The 22,341-nt window shown below is 50.8% G+C and overlaps 1 protein-coding gene across 3 annotated transcripts in view; it reads right to left on the bottom strand.

Moving 5' to 3' along the window:
• C1QH1orf210 (chromosome 1q C1orf210 homolog) overlaps positions 1–22,341 on the bottom strand; it is a 220,541-nt gene that overhangs the window by 134,632 nt on the left and 63,568 nt on the right. For 2 of the 3 annotated variants that reach the window (XM_069642444.1, XM_069642446.1), the window contains exon 2: positions 18,615–18,725. The exons of the other annotated variant lie outside the window; for it this stretch is intronic. The gene's annotated coding sequence lies outside the window, so the exon portion shown is untranslated. The remainder of the gene's footprint in view (positions 1–18,614; positions 18,726–22,341) is intronic. 3 annotated transcript variants of the gene reach the window in all.

Below are 22,341 nucleotides of genomic sequence, written 5' to 3'. Positions count from 1 at the left end.
AGGGGTTTGATTGCACATTAGGTTCTCCCTCGCTCCTTATGCTGCGTGCAGCAGGTTCTAGGGGTTTGGTTGCACATTAGGTTCTCCCTAGCTCCCAATGCTGTGTGCAGCAGGTTCTAGGGGTTTGGTTGCATATTAGGTTCTCCCTCGCTCCTTATGCTGCGTGCAGCAGGTTCTAGGGATTTGGCTGCATATTAGGTTCTCCCTAGCTCCCTATGCTGCGTGCAGCAGGTTCTAGGGGTTTGGTTGCACATTAGGTTCTCCCTAGCTCCCTATGCTGCGTGCAGTAGGATCTAGGGGTTTGGTAGCACATTAGGTTCTCCCTAGCTCCTTATGCTGCGTGCAGCAGGTTCTAGGGGTTTGGTTGCACATTAGGTTCTCCCTAGCTCCCAATGCTGTGTGCAGCAGGTTCTAGGGGTTTGGTTGCACATTAGGTTCTCCCTAGCTCCCTATGCTGTGTGCAGTGGATTATAAGGGTTTGCTTGCACATCAGGTTCTCCCTAGCTCCCCATGCTGTGTGCAGCAGGATCTAGGGGTTTGGTAGCATATTAGGTTCTCCCTCGCTCCTTATGCTGTGTGCAGCAGGTTCTAGGGATTTGGTTGCACATTAGGTTCTCCCTAGCTCCCAATGCTGTGTGCAGCAGGTTCTAGGGGTTTGGTTGCACATTAGGTTCTCCCTAGCTCCCTATGCTGTGTGCAGCAGGTTCTAGGGGTTTGATTGCACATTAGGTTCTCCCTCGCTCCTTATGCTGCGTGCAGCAGGTTCTAGGGGTTTGGTTGCACATTAGGTTCTCCCTAGCTCCCAATGCTGTGTGCAGCAGGTTCTAGGGGTTTGGTTGCATATTAGGTTCTCCCTAGCTCCCTATGCTGTGTGCAGCAGGTTCTAGGGGTTTGGTTGCACATTAGGTTCTCCCTCGCTCCTTATGCTGCGTGCAGCAGGTTCTAGGGATTTGGCTGCATATTAGGTTCTCCCTAGCTCCCTATGCTGCGTGCAGCAGGTTCTAGGGGTTTGGTTGCACATTAGGTTCTCCTTAGCTCCCTATGCTGCGTGCAGTAGGATCTAGGGGTTTGGTAGCACATTAGGTTGTCCCTCGCTCCTTATGCTGTGTGCAGCAGGTTCTAGGGATTTGGTTGCACATTAGGTTCTCCCTCGCTCCTTATGCTGTGTGCAGCAGGTTTGAGGGGTTGGTTACACATTAGGTTCTCCCTAGCTCCCAATGCTGTGTGCAGCAGGTTCTAGGGGTTTTGTTGCACATTAGGTTCTCCCTAGCGCTCTATGCTTTGGGCAGCAGGTTCTACGGGTTTGGTTGCACATTAGGTTCTCCCTAGCTCCCTCTGCTGTGTGCCGCAGGATCTAGGGGTTTGGTAGCACATCAGGTTGTCCCTCGCTCCTTATGCTGTGTGCAGCAGGTTCTAGGGGTTTGGTTGCACATTAGGTTCTCCCTAGCTCCCTATGCTGTGTGCAGCAGGTTCTAGGGGTTTGGTTGCACATTAGGTTCTCCCTAGCTCCCTATGCTGTGTGCAGCAGGCTATAGGGGTTTGGTTGCACATTAGGTTCTCCCTAGGTCCCTATGCTGTGTGCAGCAGGTTCTAGGGGTTTGGTTGCACATTAGGTTCTCCCTAGCTCCCAATGCTGTGTGCAGCAGGTTCTAGGGGTTTGGTTGCACATTAGGTTCTCCCTAGGTCCCTATGCTGTGTGCAGCAGGATCTAGGGGTTTGGTTGCACATTAGGTTCTCCCTAACTCCCCATGCTGTGTGCAGCGGATTCTAGGGGTTTGCTTGCACATCAGGTTCTCCGGAGCTCCCTATGCTGTGTGCAGTGGATTATAAGGGTTTGCTTGCACATCAGGTTCTCCCTAGCTCCCCATGCTGTGTGCAGCAGGATCTAGGGGTTTGGTAGCATATTAGGTTCTCCCTCGCTCCTTATGCTGTGTGCAGCAGGTTCTAGGGATTTGGTTGCACATTAGGTTCTCCCTAGCTCCCAATGCTGTGTGCAGCAGGTCCTAGGGGTTTGGTTGCACATTAGGTTCTCCCTAGCTCCCTATGCTGTGTGCAGCAGGTTCTAGGGGTTTGATTGCACATTAGGTTCTCCCTCGCTCCTTATGCTGCGTGCAGCAGGTTCTAGGGGTTTGGTTGCACATTAGGTTCTCCCTAGCTCCCAATGCTGTGTGCAGCAGGTTCTAGGGGTTTGGTTGCATATTAGGTTCTCCCTCGCTCCTTATGCTGCGTGCAGCAGGTTCTAGGGATTTGGCTGCATATTAGGTTCTCCCTAGCTCCCTATGCTGCGTGCAGCAGGTTCTAGGGGTTTGGTTGCACATTAGGTTCTCCCTAGCTCCCTATGCTGCGTGCAGTAGGATCTAGGGGTTTGGTAGCACATTAGGTTCTCCCTAGCTCCTTATGCTGCGTGCAGCAGGTTCTAGGGGTTTGGTTGCACATTAGGTTCTCCCTAGCTCCCAATGCTGTGTGCAGCAGGTTCTAGGGGTTTGGTTGCACATTAGGTTCTCCCTAGCTCCCTATGCTGTGTGCAGTGGATTATAAGGGTTTGCTTGCACATCAGGTTCTCCCTAGCTCCCCATGCTGTGTGCAGCAGGATCTAGGGGTTTGGTAGCATATTAGGTTCTCCCTCGCTCCTTATGCTGTGTGCAGCAGGTTCTAGGGATTTGGTTGCACATTAGGTTCTCCCTAGCTCCCAATGCTGTGTGCAGCAGGTTCTAGGGGTTTGGTTGCACATTAGGTTCTCCCTAGCTCCCTATGCTGTGTGCAGCAGGTTCTAGGGGTTTGATTGCACATTAGGTTCTCCCTCGCTCCTTATGCTGCGTGCAGCAGGTTCTAGGGGTTTGGTTGCACATTAGGTTCTCCCTAGCTCCCAATGCTGTGTGCAGCAGGTTCTAGGGGTTTGGTTGCATATTAGGTTCTCCCTAGCTCCCTATGCTGTGTGCAGCAGGTTCTAGGGGTTTGGTTGCACATTAGGTTCTCCCTCGCTCCTTATGCTGCGTGCAGCAGGTTCTAGGGATTTGGCTGCATATTAGGTTCTCCCTAGCTCCCTATGCTGCGTGCAGCAGGTTCTAGGGGTTTGGTTGCACATTAGGTTCTCCTTAGCTCCCTATGCTGCGTGCAGTAGGATCTAGGGGTTTGGTAGCACATTAGGTTGTCCCTCGCTCCTTATGCTGTGTGCAGCAGGTTCTAGGGATTTGGTTGCACATTAGGTTCTCCCTCGCTCCTTATGCTGTGTGCAGCAGGTTTGAGGGGTTGGTTACACATTAGGTTCTCCCTAGCTCCCAATGCTGTGTGCAGCAGGTTCTAGGGGTTTTGTTGCACATTAGGTTCTCCCTAGCGCTCTATGCTTTGGGCAGCAGGTTCTACGGGTTTGGTTGCACATTAGGTTCTCCCTAGCTCCCTCTGCTGTGTGCCGCAGGATCTAGGGGTTTGGTAGCACATCAGGTTGTCCCTCGCTCCTTATGCTGTGTGCAGCAGGTTCTAGGGATTTGGTTGCACATTAGGTTCTCCCTCGCTCCTTATGCTGTGTGCAGCAGGTTCTAGTGGTTTGGTTGCACATTAGGTTCTCCCTAGGTCCCTATGCTGTGTGCAGCAGGTTCTAGGGGTTTGGTTGCACATTAGGTTCTCCCTAGCTCCCTATGCTGTGTGCAGCGGGTTCTAGGGGTTTGGTTGCACATTAGGTTCTCCCTAGCTCGCTATGCTGTGTGCAGCAGGTTCTACGGGTTTGGTTTCACAATAGGTTCTCCCTAGCTCCCTATGCTGTGTGCACCAGGTTCTAGGGGTTTGGTCGCACATTAGGTTCTCCCTAGCTCCCTATGCTGTGTGCAGCAGGTTCTAGGGGCTTGGTCGCACATTAGGTTCTCTCTAGCTCCCTATGCTGTGTGTAGCAGGTTCTAGGGGTTTGGTCGCACATTAGGTTCTCCCTAGCTCCCTATGCTGTGTGCAGCAGGTTCTAGGGGTTTGGTTGCACATTAGGTTCTCCCTCGCTCCTTATGCTGTGTGCAGCAGGTTCTAGGGGTTTGGTTGCACATTAGGTTCTCCCTAGCGCCCTATGCTGTGTGCAGCAGGTTCTAGGGGTTTGGTTCCACATTAGGTTCTCCCTCGCTCCCTATGCTGTGTGCAGCAGGATCTAGGGGTTTTGGTAGCACATTAGGTTCTCCCTCGCTCCCTATGCTGTGTGCAGCAGGTTCTAGGGGTTTGGTTGCACATTAGGTTCTCCCTCGCTCCTTATGCTGTGTGCAGCAGGTTCTAGGGGTTTGGTTGCACATTAGGTTCTCCCTCGCTCCTTATGCTGTGTGCAGCAGGTTCTAGGGGTTTGGTTGCACATTAGGTTCTCCTTCGCTCCTTATGCTGTGTGCAGCAGGATCAAGGGGTTTGGTTGCACATTAGGTTCTCCCTAGCTCCCTATGCTGTGTGCAGCAGGTTCTAGGGGTTTGGTTGCACATTAGGTTCTCCCTCGCTCCTTATGCTGTGTGCAGCATTCTAGGGGTTTGGTTGCACATTAGCTTCTCCCTAGCTCACTATGCTGTGTGCAGCAGGATCTAGGGGTTTTGGTAGCACATTAGGTTCTCCCTCGCTCCTTATGCTGTGTGCAGCAGGTTCTAGGGGTTTGGTTGCACATTAGGTTCTCCCTCGCTCCTTATGCTGTGTGCAGCAGGTTCTAGGGGTTTGGTTGCACATTAGGTTCTCCCTCATTCCTTATGCTGTGTGCAGCAGGTTCTAGGGGTTTGGTTGCACATTAGGTTCTCCCTATCTCCCTGTGCTGTGTGCAGCAGGTTCTAGGGGTTTGGTTGCACATTAGATTCTCCCTAGCTCCCTATGCTGTGTGCAGCAGGATCTAGGGGTTTGGTTGCACATTAGGTTCTCCCTAGGTCCCTATGCTGTGTGCAGCAGGTTCTAGGGGTCTGGTCGCACATTAGGTTCTCCCAAGCTCCCTATGCTGTGTGCAGCAGGTTCTAGGGGGTTTGGTTGCACATTAGGTTCTCCCTAGCTCCCTATGCTGGGTGCAGCAGGTTCTAGGGGTTTGGTTGCACATTAGGTTCTCCCTAGCTCCCTATGCAGTGTGCAGCAGGATCTAGGGGTTTGGGTGCACATTAGGTTCTCCCTAGGTCCCTATGCTGTGTGCAGCAGGATCTAGGGGTTTGGTTGCACATTAGATTCTCCCTAGCTCCCTATGCAGTGTGCAGCAGGTTCTAGGGGTTTGGTTGCACATTAGGTTCTCCCTAGCTCCCTATGCTGCGTGCAGCAGGATCTAGGGGTTTGGTTGCACATTAGGTTCTCCCTAGGTCCCTATGCTGCGTGCAGCAGGTTCTAGGGGTTTGGTTGCACATTAGATTCTCCCTAGCTCCCTATGCTGCGTGCAGCAGGATCTAGGGGTTTGGTTGCACATTAGGTTCTCCCTAGCTCCCTATGCAGCGTGCAGCAGGTTCTAGAGGTTTGGTTGCACATTAGGTTCTCCCTAGCTCCCAATGCTGCGTGCAGCAGGTTCTAGGGGTTTGGTTGCACATTAGGCTCTCCCTAAGTCCCTATGCTGCGTGCAGCAGGTTCTAGGGGTTTGGTTGCACATTAGGTTCTCCCTAGCTCCCTATGCAGCGTGTAGCAGGTTCTAGGGGTTTGGTTGCACATTAGGTTCTCCCTAGCTCCCTATGCAGCGTGCAGCAGGTTCTAGGGGTTTGGTTGCACATTAGGTTCTCCCTAGGTCCCTATGCTGCGTGCAGCAGGTTCTAGGGGTTTGGTTGCACATTAGGTTCTCCCTAGCTCCCCATGCAGCGTGCAGCAGGTTCTAGGGGTTTGGTTGCACATTAAGTTCTCCCTAGGTCCCCATGCAGCGTGCTGCAGGTTCTAGGGGTTTGGTTGCACATTAGGTTCTCCCTAGCTCCCTATGCTGCGTGCAGCAGGTTCTAGGGGTTTGGTTTCACAATAGGTTCTCCCTAGCTCCCTATGCTGCGTGCAGCAGGATCTAGGGGTTTGGTTGCACATTAGGTTCTCCCTAGCTCCCTATGCAGCGTGCAGCAGGTTCTAGAGGTTTGGTTGCACATTAGGTTCTCCCTAGCTCCCAATGCTGCGTGCAGCAGGTGCTAGGGGTTTGGTTGCACATTAGGTTCTCCCTAAGTCCCTATGCTGTGTGCAGCAGGTTCTAGGAGTTTGGTTGCACATTAGGTTCTCCCTAGCTCCCTATGCAGCGTGCAGCAGGTTCTAGGGGTTTGGTTGCACATTAGGTTCTCCCTAGGTCCCTATGCTGTGTGCAGCAGGTTCTAGGGGTTTGGTTGCACATTAGGTTCTCCCTAGGTCCCTATGCAGCGTGCAGCAGGTTCTAGGGAGGTTTGGTCGCACATTAGGTTCTCCCTAGCTCCCTATGCTGGGTGCAGCAGGTTCTAGGGGTTTGGTCGCACATTAGGTTCTCCCTAGGTCCCTATGCTGCGTGCAGCAGGTTCTAGGGGTTTGGTCGCACATTAGGTTCTCCCTAGGTCCCTATTCTGCGTGCAGCGGGTTCTAGGGGTTTGGTTGCACATTAGGTTCTCCCTCGCTCCTTATGCTGCGTGCAGCGGGTTCTAGGGGTTTGGTTGCACATTAGGTTCTCCCTCGCTCCTTATGCTGCGTGCAGCGGGTTCTAGGGGTTTGGTTGCACATTAGGTTCTCCCTAGGTCCCTATGCTGCGTGCAGCGGGTTCTAGGGGTTTAGTTGCACATTAGGTTCTCCCTAGCTCCCTATGCTGCGTGCAGCGGGTTCTAGGGGTTTGGTTGCACATTAGGTTCTCCCTAGATCCATATGCTGTGTGCAGTAGGTTCTAGAAGTTTGGTTGCACATTAAGTAGTCCCTGCTGGTGTTCATGTCCCTTTATATGCAGAATCTACAGCTAGAGCATAGTTCCACGGCACATTTACTCCATGTGCAGAACATGGTGGCAGCAGGGTGGTGAGTGTCTGCTTCTGTCATACTCCAGACTCCTGGGTCCTCGGGGGGCGGCAGCACCATTCTCCTTATCCTGGCTGCTATAACCACCAGAGATCTGGGACGGTAGGGAGGACTGAGGGTGGTATACACTGCCCTGTTCTAGCTTGGCAGGTGTTCCAGTGAAAGATTGGCAGATACCCTGCCTTTCCTGCAGTCTTGATGCCACAGCGATTAATCCCTGTAAGTCTCTCAAGCACCCAGAGGATGGTGGTGAATGGGGGCAGGGAGGATTCCTGCCAACCTTCATCACTCCACGCCTTCCAGATCTCGTTTGCCTGCTTACCCCCTTCATGGATTCAGTGCCTCCTGCTGTGCCAGCTCTGCCTGCTGCCCCACTCCTTAGTGTCTCTTCACCACCCATCCTCATTCCACCTTCACTATCAGCCATGCCAATCCCATCCTCATAGCAGGCAAAAGATTATTTGTCTGATTGGAAAAGGGTGAATAATATACCTACCAGCATGCCCTCCTGGGGTGCCCAGGGCCAGTGGCAGCTCACCAGCCCAAGCATAGGCAAGCCCAAGTGAAGTTAGGACATTGGCCAGGGTTCAGGGCAATTACTGTCCCAGCATGCCACTGGGCAAAGGGTGATTGCTATCCGCTTCCCGGTGCTCCCTATGGAGTGCACACATTTTAAATGTTTATTTGGCAGGGAGATAAGCTCAGCATGTATTGAATGTGTCCAGTAGCCTGTTAAAACAAAAAGAGATGCCCAATGCCATAGTACATAGAAAGGGATCTAAGTCCCTTTTCTATGTCTATGGTAGCTGGCGACGAATGGTTAGGGAGCATGGCAGCTAAAGCAGGAAGCAATGGACTGGAGGGGAGTCAGTGGGCAAAGAGTGGGGGGTGCAGTATTTTGTGATGGCAAAGTGGTCGGGTGGGGGAGGGGACATGGTGGGCCAGGGGCAGAGGCACCGAAAAGAACATGGCGGTATCTGTGGAGCTGTGGATGGTGCGTGAGTGGCTGATTGAACATGGGCAGTTTCCACAACTTCTGAACCCACCTCATCATCAGTGGCAGAACCAGGGGAGGGTGGCTGTCCCCCCCTGGCTGCCCCCTGATGCCCAGTGTGCCCCCATCCTCTTTTTGGCGCCCTATTATCCGCACCCCCTGCTATTGCTCATCATATCAAAGAATAGAGGAGGGCAGTTCCAGATCAGCATTCACGGAGATCCCATTGTATATGGGAAGCATGATGGTGACACTATTAATCCTAGCACCCTATGCATTGCAATGCAGAGCGCTGATCCTATGGACTCCAAGCAAACTGGAGAAAAACTGAAATAATGCCAAGTCAACGCTGACATGGCAAGCTAGCGTAGAATGAGTCAATTTCACATGGATCTGCCAAGTCAACGCTGACATGACAAGCTCGCGTAGAATGAGTCAATTTCACATGGATCTGCCAAGTCAACGCTGACATGACAAGCTCGCGTAGAATGAGTCAATTTCACATGGATCTGCCAAGTCAACGCTGACATGACAAGCTAGCGTAGAATGAGTCAATTTCACATGGATCCGCCAAGTCAATGCTGACATGACAAGCTAGCGTAGAATGAGTCAATTTCCCATGGATCCGCCAAGTCAACACTGACATGACAAGCTAGCGTAGAATGAGTCAATTTCACATGGCTCTGCCAAGTCAACGCTGACATGACAAGCTAGCGTAGAATGAGTCAATTTCACATGGATCCGCCAGGTCAACGCTGACATGACAAGCTAGCGTAGAATCAGTCAATTTCACATGGCTCCACGAAGTCAACGCTGACATGACAAGCTAGCAATAGAATGAGTCAACTTCACATGGATCTGCCAAGTCAACGCTGACATGACAAGCTCACATAGAATGAGTCAATTTCACATGGCTCCACGAAGTCAACGCTGACATGACAAGCTAGCAATAGAATGAGTCAACTTCACATGGATCTGCCAAGTCAACGCTGACATGACAAGCTCGCATAGAATGAGTCAATTTCCCATGGATCCGCCAAGTCAACACTGACATGACAAGCTAGCGTAGAATGAGTCAATTTCACATGGCTCTGCCAAGTCAACGCTGACATGACAAGCTAGCGTAGAATGAGTCAATTTCACATGGATCCGCCAGGTCAACGCTGACATGACAAGCTAGCGTAGAATGAGTCAATTTCACATGGCTCCACGAAGTCAACGCTGACATGACAAGCTAGCAATAGAATGAGTCAACTTCACATGGATCTGCCAAGTCAACGCTGACATGACAAGCTCGCATAGAATGAGTCAATTTCCCATGGATCCGCCAAGTCAACGCTGACATGACAAGCTAGCGTAGAATGAGTCAATTTCACATGGCTCTGACAAGCTAGCGTAGAATGAGTCAATTTCACATGGATCCGCCAAGTCAACACTGACATGACAAGCTAGCGTAGAATGAGTCAATTTCACATGGCTCCACCAAGTCAACGCTGACATGACAAGCTAGCGTAGAATGAGTCAATTCCACATGGATCCGCCAAGTCAACGCTGACATGACAAGCTAGCGTAGAATGAGTCAATTTCACATGGCTCCGCCAAGTCAACGCTGACATGACAAGCTAGCGTAGAATGAGTCAATTTCACATGGCTCCGCCAAGTCAACGCTGACATGACAAGCTAGCGTAGAATGAATCAATTTCACATGGCTCCGCCAAGTCAACGCTGACATGACAAGCTAGCGTAGAATGAGTCAATTTCACATGGTTCCGCCAAGTCAACGCTGACATGACAAGCTAGCGTAGAATGAGTCAATTTCACATGGATCCGCCAAGTCAACGCTGACATGACAAGCTAGCTTAGAATGAGTCAATTTCACATGGATCCGCCAAGTCAACACTGACATGACAAGCTAGCGTAGAATGAGTCAATTTCACATGGCTCTGCCAGGTGAACGCTGACATGACATCTCCTGAAAAATGACAGCGAGTTGGTGCAACGGGGTACGTCGAAACCTTCACTTGGGGCAAGGTACAAACTATCAAAATTGCGAGCATGCCAACATTTAAAAGGACTTTGGCCTGCTCTCTGACCCACACCATGGAATGTGCTTGAGCAAGAATGCCCGCGTCAGTGGGCTGGCTCAGCAGATAATTACCTCGTTTCATGACACCAGTACACAATCCCACCTCACCAATGCAGACACAAGCACACAGTGGAAGCTCATGCATGCACACACTGAAACCTAGGATTCCTAACGACAGCACACAGTCCTATCTCATGATTACAGACAGCAACACACCATCCAACCCCACAATTCCTGACATGAGCACAAAATTCATCATCACAATTCCTGACACACTGCGAGTCCTGACAATGCACCACGGACCGACTCCAACAGCCCTCCCAATCCCCGGAACTTCATCCAATCAGAACCTTCTCTGCTTACTCTCAACAAGACACTACGTACCCAAGCACAAAGTCTCAGCCAAGGGATGCTGGAGTGCAGACCTTTTTTGGGTCCCTCACCCCGCACCCCCGAGTCACACACAATGCTTCAATCAAGCAAAGTCGGGGATCAGACCCATTCGGGAAGAACTCATTACGCGGAAGCAATTCAAATTTCTTTTAGAACGATTTGAACAAGAATCATGCAACAAGAGACTCATTTTCGCTAACTAAATCCCCTACCTTTTCCCTCACTAATCTGCACACAACCCTTACACATGACAACTACTACATACAAACATACCACACTAACACGACAACTCCTTCCTGTCTCCTTCTGATGCACCACGCACCGAGTATCTCCACCACTGAACACTTAGCCTCACACAGACCCTCAGGACTCCAGTACTCCTGGACTGCATGCACCAACACCTAAGCATTTATAACCCCTGCAGCCGTCCATTTGCCTTTACTGCCAATTATTCTTTGTGCATGCACCCCAATGCATTACTCCTTATCCCCAAAAATTGGCCTGACACAGAATTTCAAATGGCAAACTTGGCCGCAGTTTTATTTCCATGACAACAGAATTATTTGCACACATTTGTGAACTTCATTCTGTCCGTGTGGCGCTTGCTTGCCGGATTTCCTTTGCTTCCCCCTATACTTGGTATAGTAGGCCCCCAACTCCCCCGACCCATTGTACCTGTTCCAATCCTGCCCGTGCAGGTGTCCTTGGGTGGGGAGAGCGCCGTTTGTTTTTGGGGGAAGCTGAGCCTTATTTGTCCCTACCAGACGCCCCCGCCGTTTAGGCCCCCAAGAGGCGCTGGTCCGGAAGAGCGAAGACCCATTCCGTTTCCTTCTGGCTCGTCCGGAGTCTATCATTTGTGCTTGGTTGCCCAAACACCGCCAACTTGTCATATCCTGGCCTGGGTGTCCTGCGACAGCAACGCCCCAGGTCTCCTGCTCCTTGCTTGTATTTCGTGGGTGGGTGGGTGGAAAACGAAATTTCTTCCACCTGCGAGGCGTCGACTGGGTCCCAGTGCAGGAGCGAGATGCTTGGCACCCCGGTCCCGCCTGCTTAAATCCTGATGGCCCCGCCCCTTTTCCTTTGTTCAGCCCTTCGCGGGCTTTTTGGGCCATTAGGCCTTTGGCGCCGTTCCGCCCCTTGCCTTTTGACCCCCAGGGGAGGGTCCCAGGTCCTGGCGGCATGACCCCGCAGGGGTTACCCTGCTGCCTCCTCCATTTTGAGCTGATTTTCCGTCGTCAGCTCCATAACCCCTGCAGCCGTCCATTTGCCTTTACTGCCAATTATTCTTTGTGCATGCACCCCAATGCATTACTCCTTATCCCCAAAAATTGGCCTGACACAGAATTTCAAATGGCAAACTTGGCCGCAGTTTTATTTCCATGACAACAGAATTATTTGCACACATTTGTGAACTTCATTCTGTCCGTGTGGCGCTTGCTTGCCGGATTTCCTTTGCTTCCCCCTATACTTGGTATAGTAGGCCCCCAACTCCCCCGACCCATTGTACCTGTTCCAATCCTGCCCGTGCAGGTGTCCGTGGGTGGGGAGAGCGCCGTTTGTTTTTGGGGGAAGCTGAGCCTTATTTGTCCCTACCAGACGCCCCCGCCGTTTAGGCCCCCAAGAGGCGCTGGTCCGGAAGAGCGAAGACCCATTCCGTTTCCTTCTGGCTCGTCCGGAGTCTATCATTTGTGCTTGGTTGCCCAAACACCGCCACGCCACTGAGTGGGTTCTCGCCCACTGTGGCTCCCCTTCTTCCTGTCTCCTTCTCCCATTCCAGTAATTTGGTAGAGATGTCCCAGAAAAAGAGCTCCGTTTCCTTCGTGGACAGGTTTTCCTCCGTCCGTTAGGAAGTACTCGGGTGTTTTCCCATCAATCAAGCCATGCCTGGTCTGATGGAAACCCCTGCCCCTGCAGAATTTTGCAACGGCCCCGTTCAGCTTCCTCCTTGACTTCTCAACTGCTGCATGGCTCTCTGCCCCCCACCATTGCGCCCGGGGAATACCTTCCGACCATCCAATTTCAGTTTCGCCCAACTGTGCTGATATTTCCAGAAATGAGCTCGAATGTCCCTCAGCCGGACACCCCTCCCCAGGCTGGTCAGGTCATTCCCTCCCAAGTGTATTACCAACACCTCTGGCTTCTGCCGCCTACTCAGCAATTTCCATAGTTGCCCCTCTAGCTGAGCCCACTTCATCCCTGGCACCCCGTGCCACCGTGCCCCTCACTCTTGAACTCGCCGGCCGTCAGCGCCTCCTGCTGCTGAGTCCAGCTCGCATTAGCCATTGAGCTGCCTGAGTGCCCCACTACCTACACGGTACGTTTCCTCCTTCCTTGTGCTGCTGGGAAATGACAAAAAGGAGGGAACGGCATGGTTAACTTATATTTTTGCGGGCCTGATATATCTTTTGTAACATCCTGAAGACCATCTCCCCAATTTTTTGATGTCTTCCGGCCATGCCTGCTCTGGGCCACTTCTGCCCCTACCACCTTTCCCTCTTGCTCCACCTTAACCAGGGTGGGCCAGCTCTGGGACACTTCTGCCCCTGCCACCTTTCCACCTTGCTCCGCCTTGTCCAGGGTGGGCCTGCTCTGGGACACTTCTGCCCCTACCACCTTTCCACCTTGCTCCACCTTAACCAGGGTGGGCCAGCTCTGGGACACTTCTGCCCCTGCCACCTTTCCACCTTGCTCCGCCTTGACCAGGGTGGGCCTGCTCTGGGACACTTCTGCCCCTACCACCTTTCCATCTTGCTCCACCTTACCAGGGTGGGCCAGCTCTGGGACACTTCTGCCCCTGCCACCTTTCCACCTTGCTCCACCTTAACCAGGGCGGGCCTGCTCTGGGACACTTCTGCCCCTGTCACCTTTCCATCTTGCTCCCTTTTAACCAGGGCGTGCATGCTGTGTAACCACTTTTGTCCCTGCAACCTTTCATTCTCGCTTTGGAATGATCTTGCTTTGGAACCACCTTAGTAAACCACTCTTCGAGTCTCACCACTCCCCCAACCCTTCAAATCTGCAGGTGTTCCTGGGCCGAGGGCCAGGGCTTCCCACCCAATTTATCCTTGCTCTGCCTGCCCCTGCAGGATTTACCATGTTCGGAGAGCGCCGTTCCTGCCGAGTGAAGTTGAACTGTACCCTTTGTTACCCTTTAGCTGTCCATCACCCCCATGAAATCCTCTGCGGATTGCTTGCCCTTGCAGAAATTCGCTGAGCTCTCATCATGACCGAAAGGGGCTGAGTCATTCTCCTTTTTTCTAGGCCACCTTCCCCTCTTCTGTCCCTCTAGCACGACAGAGCTCCCCTGCCGTGGACCCAAAAGTTAGCAGACCCGTTACCTCTCTCCAGCATCAGTCCCCCTGTTACTTGATCCCCGCCCCGGAAGGATGAAGGGTGACTTGGCCTTGCTGAGCTGTTCAAAAACCCCGATACCACTGCCAACCCTGTCGCCGGCGCCTTGCTTAACCCTTGTTTTAGCGAGTGGGACCTCTCCTGTTTCTCCCTGTAGCTTGTAACGCCTGCTAAATGACCCCAATCATACCTTCCAAAATCTTGCTGCCCCCAGCGCCAGGCCAAAAACCCTTGTTTTACTTTAGCAGCGGGTTGATATTATTAACGCTATACAACCCCCACAGCCTGCTGACCTAATCTCAACCCCTGTTCCCTTGCACCCGGCTTAACCCCTTTTATTAATCGTATCCAACCTACTGTCCTATCTCCATGGCGTTATATTGCTCCAAATAGCGAGCCACTGTGTGCAAAGCATGGCCCGTTAAGTAATTTTCGCTGCTACTATCAATCGAAACTCCTCCTCCTCCAACCTTTTGTCCTCAACCCTTGGCGCTATGTTGTTCTATTTCAAGCGGCACCTGCGCCCGATCAATCGTCATCCAATGTACTTGCACACCAAATCAACTTTGGCCCTCGTGGGAGTCTGCGTGCTTCCCCTGTTGCACAATACTGTATTAGTAGTGAGAATATGTGTATTATACCCGCTGAACACCTCGCGCCTTCCTTGTCCACTGAGGCCTTTATTCCATAATATCCTCAATGTTTTAGCGATAACATTTTTTGACCCAAGAACACTCCCACTCCGTGTTTCCATTGAGCATTTTTAATTCAACCCCCAGGCCCCTAGCCTCAAGCGACCTGGCTGTCGTACCATGTAATCCCACAGCCGCTCCTGTCTGTTCTGGGGACTATGTATCCGACATAAGACATGCATGTACCCCCGGTCCTACGCCCAGGCCCTACCCCACATAAGTCTGCTAAGATCACACATGCAAAAGCTGTCCGTGCTTGCACCTTGCCAATGGGCCCTCCTTTGAAATTTCTGGCTCAGACCTAAGACAATTAAGCACACCTGGTGCCTTCCTAATAACTGTAGCACGTGTCCCCTAATCTGTTGTAAAGGCCATACCCGATCGGGTTATGTTAATCGGCGCGCTTCTACATCTTAAGTACAAAACCATTGTGCACACCTTAACATAGCGACCCTGGAGCCCAAATGCAGTCCCTGGCGTGGACCCGCCTGTCTGTTAAATATTATATAACATGCTTAATGGCCAGAAGTTTCTCCGGGCGGACCCAGTGCTCGAACCTGATCTGCTTCGAGTCGTCCTGCTCTCCAAACGAGATGACCCTAATTCTGCCTTTACATAGTGCTATGAACCCTTCGGTATCTGTGCGCTGCTTATTATTATTGAAACGTTGGGTTTGGACCTGCCGGGCTTCGAACCTGTGTCCCCAGGTTCTGCCCAGATGCAAAGTGAGTACTCGCTCCTGTCATGCAGCTCTACTTAGGTGCTGGCCTCCTGCGAAAGAACGTGACCCCGTATCGCATTTGTAATGCAGCCAGCTTATCACCCCGAGCCTCGCCAGCCAGCCATCATTCATCAGCCAATCCCGAGCAACTTTACCCATAATTACTGATTGCAGAGTCCCCTATTTCCCCCCATATTTCTGCGCAACCGCCCTGCTCAAGCGGGACTCCCTTGAAACGGCCTTGATTAACCCCATCGCAAGAACCCTTAACCGCCACGTGCAACGTACTGAACCTTCGGTTTTTACGGTCCTAACTCCCCCATGGCCACACTAACCCCCTCGTACGAACATGCTATGCGCATCCACCCCAAACGTGGCGAAAGACATTGCCTGGCCCACCACGCAGGTTGCAGCACCATAACTGCCCCGCCAGGTGAAGCTGACATTTTGAATAAACGTGGCATCCCAACAACCGTCCGCTTCCCCCCGCTGGATTTAACACACCTGTGTCCCTATGTAAGTGTAACCGCTCGGGCCATCCAAACTTAAACCCACCACAAACTTGTTTATGTCAGAACGGGCACTGGTGGTCCCACATCACGAACGTTAGTACGCCCCCACGGGAAGAAAACGGTGCTGCCTAGGTTTAGCTGAAGAAAGAATGTCGTGGTTAGGGAGGTATTTTGAATCCCGATTTATCCCTTGCCTGAAGACATAGCAGGGGCACTATTATACGTTCAGGGAGACTTGCAATTGATACATTTTTAAGTAAATCTCCCAGCAAAACCCTCCCACAATCACCTACGAACTGGGTGAGAGTGGAAATGCAAATACCCACTGCCGTGTTTCAAGATTTTAAGGCAGACTGAAAATTGTATTCCTGCTTCGTGTTATCAAGGCCAGTGAAGGCTGAGCTTCGTGTCCGGCAGCCAGAATGGCAGGCCAGTGATCTGCCTGCTGCCTCGTGTGCGGCTAGCATTATTAGGTGCAGCACAGAGCGTGCCATGGGATCCTCTTAGAACCCTTTGTCCTGCCAGACACAAATATCGGCAGCAACATTCCCTTACCACTTGTATAGTACTGCACCCGCAGCGACACGACCGTAAACACCTAAGGCTCTAATTAACATTAACACCATAAGCCCTCACTGTAGTGTGCATCATAATGGCGTGTGGTGCCACGCCATGGCTACACACGTTCCTACCTACGCTGCCGAGACATCGAAATACAGCAACGTAAATCAAAACCTTTTTATTGCCTTCACCCAAGCCTCCCCTCAAAGCCACGCTGTGTACTCAGGTGCCCAGAAACCCCAAATCTGATGCAGCTCCCCCGCAACAGACAAGGGCACAATCCGACTTCGACAAAGGTCAGCGAAACCACCTGTTTCGACCCCTGCCCGCGTTCTTTGTTCGCAACTCCATCCTCCCTTGACTCACACGGCGAGTGCCCGCAGACAGGCAACCAGCGTCCCCTGCTATCCCCATTCACTCCGTGGACCCTCTGCTGACCCGCCCATGCACCAACCGCGAGCGAGCAGGGGAGAGCGGAGGTCGTAAGCTCCATTTGGCGAAAGCACTGAGCTCGAGGCCGAGCTACAAGGAGGAGAGTGAAAAATGGGATCCTGTAGCACGATCCAAAAAACGCCCCACACAACTAGCATACATTTACCCTTCAATGAACGCATGCACTGTACCCCAAAACCATGAGCACCAGCTCCGCCGTTCAACATGGGCAAAAACACCAAGGCCTCCTTTGCCCACTAGGAGCCTCCACTCAGCAGCCCGGGGGGTCCTTATTGGTGCAGCCTGGCGGGGAAACAAACCACAGGCTGCGAGGCGCGGGCGCTCTCCCTCACGCTCTGAAAACATAGTGCCTTAAGGCCGACTCATCCAAGTCTTCTGAAAGCGCAGCAGTCTAGTGCTCATCGGCTTCACAACCCATTTTTTAACAAGCATTCAGTAAGAAGAAAAAGGCTGTACTCTGTCAGTGCCGTATTACACCGAATCAACACACGGTGAGCCGTTTAACCATTGCACTATGACTTAATCCAAACCAGTCACATTTAACGACAGAGCCTTCATTATAATGATACAATAAGACAGAATTAATTTGTGCCGCGCTCTACTCGCTGTGCAACCAGACCGGCTCTATTATTACCCACGATGTGCCCTAGGCGAAATAAGTGGAGGGAGGGATGGGTGCTAACAAACAGGGCCTACGGGCCCGCCCCGCCCAGGAACAAGCTTATTCCTTGCCCCTCCCCCACACTTACCTCCACCGCACATTTATTCCTGCCCTTGATGCTCCTTCCTCACTGGAACAACGACCCGTCCTTCACTGGAACACCTCTTTAACTGGAACCCATCACGAACATCACTGCAGCACACGAACCAGAAAATGAAATCCTTCTGCCCCAACGAAATTTCTTCCACCTGCGAGGCGGCGACTGGGTCCCAGTGCAGGAGCGAGATGCTTGGCACCCCGGTCCCGCCTGCTTAAATCCTGATGGCCCCGCCCCTTTTCCTTTGTTCAGCCCTTCGCGGGCTTTTTGGGCCATTAGGCCTTTGGCGCCGTTCCGCCCCTTGCCTTTTGACCCCCAGGGGAGGGTCCCAGGTCCTGGCGGCATGACCCCGCAGGGGTTACCCTGCTGCCTCCTCCATTTTGAGCTGATTTTCCGTCGTCAGCTCAACTCTCATTGTCCCGCCATCCCACTAACAACGAACCACCACCACCCCTTGCATGGCCACGTGCAACAAAGCCCTCAAAATGGTAGAGACTGATCTACATTACAGCACACATTCCGTCTTCACAATTCCTGACTACACAATGGTTTCCAGTCTAATTTCTGATTCCTTAAAATAGGCACACAACGTCACCACAAATCCAGGAAAGAGTCGACACAATTCCTGACACAAGCACACACTGAACCTCATGCCTCATGCGCCGAACTACAATCCACAATAAAAACTCCCACCATCCAGGCTCATGATTCATGAGCATTCATTTGTTAATGAACTTTCGTACAAGAAGCAAATAGTCATACAACTAAATGAGTAAATAAGAAAGACAAACAAAAAAATGAGCAAAACACAGTTAATTATACACAGGTGTCAGGATGGCTCACTCAGTCAGATGCAACATCATACAATAGAGGATTAAACTAGGGGTGTACCTAATAGTTTGTTTACTATTTGGCTGAATACCAAATAGTTGGTCTAGCTATTCGGCCGGGGCTGAATATTTTTTCTTTTTTTAGGCAAACATGTTCTAGGGCTTAATAAACAACATTTCAATGAATAAACTAAGGAGGCATTCTATTGCATCGCTATTCATTGGACACATATCTCTGTAAGCTTATAACAAAGACAAAAATAAATCAAACCGATCTGGAAAAAGCCTAAGTCTACTTTCCTCTTATGTCACTCACTTATAAGAGTAACCAGTAAGGGGAAGGCTACTCACCAGGGTTGTAGGCACTAAGCAGGGATTTGCATCAAGGTGGCGGAATGGCAGGCCGGTCTCGGGGATGAGCGTCCTTGGTTGGTGCTGTGTCTTTTCTGACCAGTTGTACGACTAAAAATAAAGGATTATGTCATGTGGGAGTGGCTGAGAACAGGATGCACCAATACTTACTTACCAACTAATACTTCACACAGAGGATCCCGCAGCACCCACCCTTATACTCCTATGCTAGACCCCAAGCACCCAGCACAGAAAGCCCCCAGCACTGATCAGAGGCCAATGCTGTCCCCTGTCACACCCCACCCCACCTTGCAAATCCCTCCTTCACAAATCACAAATTCTATTGCATCAATTTTCTCCCAAAACACCCGCTTGGGTACTAGTCAAACAGTGTCAGAAAAAGCTAGTGTGGTCCAGTTGTCTGGCATCATAGCTGGGCACTTTTTGGGGCAATGTGGTCGGCCAGTTTGATGATTTCCTTTGCTATGTGGCTAATAGTTTTGCCCGGTGTTGCTGAAAGAATATTATTTAAAATGCACAATATCTACTGCATCACATTTGATCCAAAAGCACCCCCTTGGGGACTAGTCAAACAGTGTCAGAAAAGGAATGAATAGCCATTTGCATCTGTGAGCCACGGTTTTGGAATGGACAAAAGAGCAAATGCCTGAACCAAGACTTTAAATGCCGGGAGACTGCAAAGTGCAGCAACCCCTCATGTCAGCGAAGAGACACAGATGAGTGAGAAGAAAGACAGGTAAAATATGTTTTCTGGAATATGAGCTCCTGCAGACAGGACTCTCTCTTCTGCCAGCTCTGACCTGCCCCAAAGGCGGTGCACTTTGTACCAATTATTTGAAGCATTGTATAGCAATGAAATAAAAGGTTAAGAGTGCTGAGTGGCATCAAAGTGGAATTTCATGAATATGTCAATAATGCCATGCTATGCGCCTTCTGCATAGTATCACGCCAGTTGCCGGCCCTCGTGGAGAAAACCGTGTGACTCTTTGAGAGAGCAGAAAGTGGACAGAAGACTTTGACGATGATAGTAAAAACCCTGAAGCAAGCACATGCCTTATTTGCGAGGATTGATGAGTTCTGAATAAAATAGTGAAAATAGAAGAAAAGTCTCTTGCTGGAGAATGCGGGCATCGATCCCATGTTGATGGGGCGGGGGGGCCTTAACACATGTCGAGGCCGAAGGGGTGGACCAAGTGCCCCAATGGCCTCGTAAGTTTGGGGGCCACTCTCGGATAATGGAGCTTCCCCCAAATACTGCAATGAGGATCGGGCCACCAGCTTTGCACCGGTGGCCCGACTCAAATAATGGCCATTTCGGTGAGGCCTTGGGGTGCAGGACACCCCACCGGCCCCACCGTGTTGATGGTGGGGCACTTACCTGGGTAGTGGAGTGGTATCTCTGGGTGCTTGCATCTGCTGGTCCGTTGGCATAGGAAGCGGGGAAGGGAAGAACTGTTTCCTTCTCTCACTTCCTATTTCAACGCGTGCAGAGGCTGCTTTCTTTGTGGGCAGGCGTCAGTCACCAATAAGCAAACAGCTTGTTTGACTTCTGCAGCCTAGACACTGCCACACTTTCAATGATTGGCTGTCATCTCCGAAAGACAGCTAATCATAGAAAGTGGACTTAGGCTTCGAGTCACTATGGCAAAAACTATTCTGCCAAAGCGAATTTCTGTTTTTCAGCCGAACTTTGGCCGAATAGTGACTTGAAGCCAAAGTTTGGTACACCACTAGATTAAACAAGTCGAGAGAATGATTGGAGGGCGTTTGCAAAGAAGTTTACGCCATGCCTAAGTATTCCGTGCAAAAGCCAACTGCTATACTTGCTACAGTGTTTTATCCATGACGGGTAGATATAGGCGACCTTTTCTTTTAATCGCAGAAAAGGTGCCCAAAGGTCTCTAGAGCGTGATATATTGGGAGCTATTTTCTGATACAAGTTCTAAGTTAGTGGTTCAAAACAGGTCACAAAACCAAAGTGAGAAAGTGGAACACAAGGACACATCCACTTGACCACAATTTGTATTGAAGGTGCAGTGTTAATGATTTAGGCGTACTATCCTAGCTTGGACGCATATCCTTTCCCCTGTCTCCTCAGGATTTGTGATAGCAAAGCAATATTAATGATTTAGGTGTACTAGCTTAGCTTGGACGCATATCCTTTCCCCCGTCTCATCAGGAACTGTGATATCAAGGGCAGTGTTAATGATTTAGGTGGACTATCCTCGCTTGGCCACATATCATTTCTCCCATCTCATAGGTGTACTATCTTACCTTGGACACATACCTTTTCCTCGTCTCATCAGGACCTGTGATATCAAGGGCAGTGTTAATGATTTAGGTGGACTATCCTAGCTTGACGCATATCCTTGCCCCGTCTCCTCAGGACCTGTGATATCAAGGGCAGTGTTAATAATTTAGGTGTACTATCCTAGCTTTGACACATATCCTTTTCCCCATCTCCTCAGGACCTGTTATATTGAGGGCAGTGTTCATGATTAGGTGGACTATCCTAGCTTGGACGCATATCTTTCCCCGTCTTCTCAGGACCTGTGATATCAAGGGGAGTGTTAATGATTAAGGTGCACTATCCTAGCTTGGAGGCATATCCTTTCCCCTCTCCTCAGGACCTGTGATATTGAGGGCAGTGTTACTGATTTAGGTGGACTATCCTAGCTTGGACGCATATCTTTCCCCGTCTTCTCAGGACCTGTGATATCAAGGGGAGTGTTAATGATTAAGGTGCACTATCCTAGCTTGGAGGCATATCCTTTCCCCTCTCCTCAGGACCTGTGATATTGAAGGCAGTGTTACTGATTTAGGTGGACTATCCTAGCTTGGACGCATATCTTTCCCCGTCTTCTCAGGACCTGTGATATTGAGGGCAGTGTTATTGATTTAGGTGGACTATCCTAGCTTGGACGCATATCTTTCCCCGTCTTCTCAGGACCTGTGATATTGAGGGCAGTGTTACTGATTTAGGTGGACTATCCTAGCTTGGACGCATATCTTTCCCCGTCTTCTCAGGACCTGTGATATTGAGGGCAGTGTTACTGATTTAGGTGGACTATCCTAGCTTGGAGGCATATCCTTTCCCCTCTCCTCAGGACCTGTGATATTGCGGGCAGTGTTACTGATTTAGGTGGACTATCCTAGCTTGGACGCATATCTTTCCCCGTCTTCTCAGGACCTGTGATATTGAGGGCAGTGTTATTGATTTAGGTGGACTATCCTAGCTTGGACGCATATCCTTTCCCCGTCTTCTCAGGACCTGTGATATTGAGGGCAGTGTTATTGATTTAGGTGGACTATCCTAGCTTGGAGGTATATCCTTTCCCCATCTCCTCAGGACCTGTGATATCAAGGGCAGTGTTAATGATTTAGGTGGACTATCCTAGCTTGGACGCATAGCCTTTCCCCGTCTCCTCAAAACCTTTCATATCAAGGGTGTTTTCCCGACGACGCTTCGGAGACATGGGTCCATCTTTCCTCCATCCCATTATCACCTTGTACAAAGCAGGAATGGCAGAAAAAGGACCGTCACTGCAAGCAATGTCAAACATTAGGGAGTTAACTACTGTTATTTTAGGAAATCCTTGCAACTTAGAGGCCATTTCACCCATTATTCTAAAAGAAAGCAACATGGGAGTAAAAGAGGAGCCCACGTCTCCTCACATCTAGAAAGAGAGATACATGCTCCATTGAC

Source organism: Ambystoma mexicanum, chromosome 1q, assembly GCF_040938575.1.
Source record: "Ambystoma mexicanum isolate Mex_15411 chromosome 1q, UKY_AmexF1_1, whole genome shotgun sequence".
Classification (NCBI taxonomy): domain Eukaryota; kingdom Metazoa; phylum Chordata; class Amphibia; order Caudata; family Ambystomatidae; genus Ambystoma; species Ambystoma mexicanum.
The sequence above is the reverse complement of the archived record's forward strand: the minus strand, read 5'-3'. Positions and strand labels throughout refer to the sequence as shown.